The sequence below is a fragment of the Elephantulus edwardii genome, unplaced genomic scaffold, assembly GCF_000299155.1.
Source record: "Elephantulus edwardii isolate Elephantulus edwardi_28Jun2011 unplaced genomic scaffold, EleEdw1.0 scaffold00127, whole genome shotgun sequence".
In the NCBI taxonomy this organism is placed as follows: domain Eukaryota; kingdom Metazoa; phylum Chordata; class Mammalia; order Macroscelidea; family Macroscelididae; genus Elephantulus; species Elephantulus edwardii.
In genome coordinates this window covers 4263202-4266021 of record NW_006399877.1, presented here as the reverse complement: position 1 = coordinate 4266021, position 2820 = coordinate 4263202, and positions in this window count along the sequence as shown.

Sequence of the window (2820 nt, the reverse complement as noted above, 5' to 3'; positions counted from 1 at the left end):
ACAGCAGAATTTTCTAATGCTATATATCTCCAGATCTCCTGACCGCTGGTACCAAGAGTGTTGATTGTGGGTCTAAGCAAAAATAAGTAACTGACAATTTCAGTCTTTTCTCCATCCATCGTGACGTTGCCTGCTGACCTAGTGGTTAGGATTTTGCTTTCTTTCTTTTTTAAAATGTTTTAAAAATTTTTCTTATTTTTTGTGTGTCAAAGCAGACTTGATTGGTACAGGAGGAGATTGCCCCTCCTTCTTCAGCAGAGCAGCTGGTGGATTTGAACCACGTACCTCTGGGATTGCAATGCAGCTTCATGCCACTAGGCCCCCAGAGCTCCCTGATTTTGCTTTCTTGATGATGAGATGTAATCTTATTGAAGGCTGCAGTCCTAGACCCTCTACTGCAAGTGCCTCAGGTCCTCCTTACTTTCAGCAAGCAAGGTTGAGTCATTTGCATAACACAGGTTGTTGATGAGTCTTTCTCCAATCCTGATGCCACACTCTTCTTCATAAAGCCTAGCTTCTCTAAAGACTTACACAGCATACAGATTGAATATATGTGGATAAAGAATACAGGACTGACATACAGCTTTGTTGATTTTTAGGCCATGCCGTATTCCTTTGCTCTGTTCGAACAACAGCTTCTTGGTCTAGGTATAGTTTCTGTGTGAGCATAATTGTTCTCGGAGGGCTTGAGTCCACCCTACAGCTCCTGATGGTAGTTAATAGGACTCCAAGTCCCTGAGAGTCCCATGACTCCCTGCTATGCTGTCTTGGCTGACTCCTGCATCCCCCCCCTAGATCCACCCAGCTACAGTAGCAGAGATAGGCTCTACCCAGAAAGAAAAAGAAATATGTAAGCAAGGATGAAGCCCCAAATGTCCCTGCTATCCCATTCCTGTCACTAAACGCAGTCCAGAGCTCTTTCTATCTGACCCCAAGTTCCCATACCTTGCCCTGGACCAACACTCTTGAAGGAGGACACTGACTGCTGACCTGGGGTTTGTGCGTGGCTAGTCAGTGGGTTAGAGCCTGTGCTAGCTCATGGGTTAGGGAGTGGCTGGTCAGTGGGTTAGAGCTTGTGCTAGCTCATGGGTTAGGGCGTGGCTGGTCAGTGGGTTAGAGCTTGTGCTAGTTAGTTGGTTAGAGCCTGTGTTAGTTAGTGGGTTAGAGCTTGTGCTAGTCCATGGGTTCAAGGGTGTGTTAACTACTGCGTTAGGGTGTGTGCTAGTTAGTGGGACAGGGTGTGTGCTGCTTAGTAGGTTAGAGCCTGAGCTAGTCAGTGGGTTAGGGTGTGTGCTAGTCAGTGGGTTGGAGCGTGTCTTAGTCTGTGAGTTAGACTATGTACTAGCACTTGGTCTGAGCACTGCAAGGCTTGCGAGTGGGCAGGTCAGATTTGGGATGACCCAGGTCGATGTGTGACCCTGGGAGCTGCTCCATCCACACAGAAGGGGAGAGACACACCTCTTCTCCAGCCTGGAGGCCTCAGGTTGGGGTGGATGGGGTCCAGATGATGTCCCAGTAAGTGGTCTTCCGGTCCCTCCCCATTTCTACCTGAGCCTCCACCTCCACCCCTGCCCCATGCCTGGCAGGAGTCACAGAACCCTCCACCGAGCAGACCTGCCAGCTTGGTTTGCGCCCACCCTGTGTACCCCTCACTGGCCCCCCAGTTGTTAAGCAGAGCGAGGGTGAGATCCCACCCTGAAGCTGCCTTCCACCGAGGGCTGCAGCTTTGCAGGGCCCGGGGCCAGGTGCGCTGTCGGAAGGAGGCGGCAGAGGAGTGTCCGGCTTAATGCGATCAACTGGTGTAATCCCATTATGGCCATTGTCATTCGGGGACGCCAAGGCCTTTATGAGGACGTGCAGCCACTCCAGAAGCGGTGGCAGGACAAAGGCTATGAGGCCTCCAGTGGCGGGAAATAAAGAGATGATGGCTGGGGGCCGGAGCCCTTCCAGACCAGCCTCCAAGGCCAGGGCCGCCCCAGGCCACCCTCCGGCCTGGCCACGCCTTCCGGCCAGATCCTAGTGCAGGGTTCAGGGGTGCGCCTCGAGAGCGCCCTCCCCCTCGGCGTTTCCCACAAGGCCGCGCGGGACTAGGGTCCTCGAGATGGTCTGCAAGCACCAAGCGCCCTCCCGCGGGGCGCATGACCGACGGCCAGGACTGCTCCCCTCGCCATCCAGCGGCCTGCCCGAGCGTTGTCCCGTCCTCGGTCTCCTCTACCCACGCCCAGCGCCTATTGCAACCCACGCGGGTCCGAAGGTGGCTGGGGTGCTTGGGACTAGGACACGGAGGAACCAGGCCTCCGAGGTGGAAGGAGGAGTGCGGGTGGGTAGGGGAGGAGAGGGGGGAAGGGAGACGCAGTCAAGGGCCCAGAGTCATTAGTCCAGACTATGGGGGTACCCCGGATTAGGGGCGGCGGCCAGGGGCCGGGGTGCAGGGTCGTGTTAAGCTCAGAAGCCAAATCCGGGATCGTGGCCGGGCAGGAGCAGAGCTCCCTGGATGACTTCTACAAAATTGGGGAGGCGGGAGGTGGGCACTTCCGAGGCTCTTGCAGAGAAGGGGCTTCCTGCGGCTGGAGGGACGTGGGTGGGGGCGGGAACCGCAGAGGCAGATGCGCAGTTGAGGGACGTTTTTAGCCAATGGGGGCAGTGCTTGGCTGTGGAGGATGCGTCCCAGAAAGGGGACACGGAAAGGGGACACGTGTCCACGTGTTGGAGGTGTGCTGGGGTGAGGGGCGCGCACACACACACACACACACACACACTGAGAGTGAGAGAAAGATACACGCACACCCACACTCCCCCTGCCGCCGCCACACGCGCCCC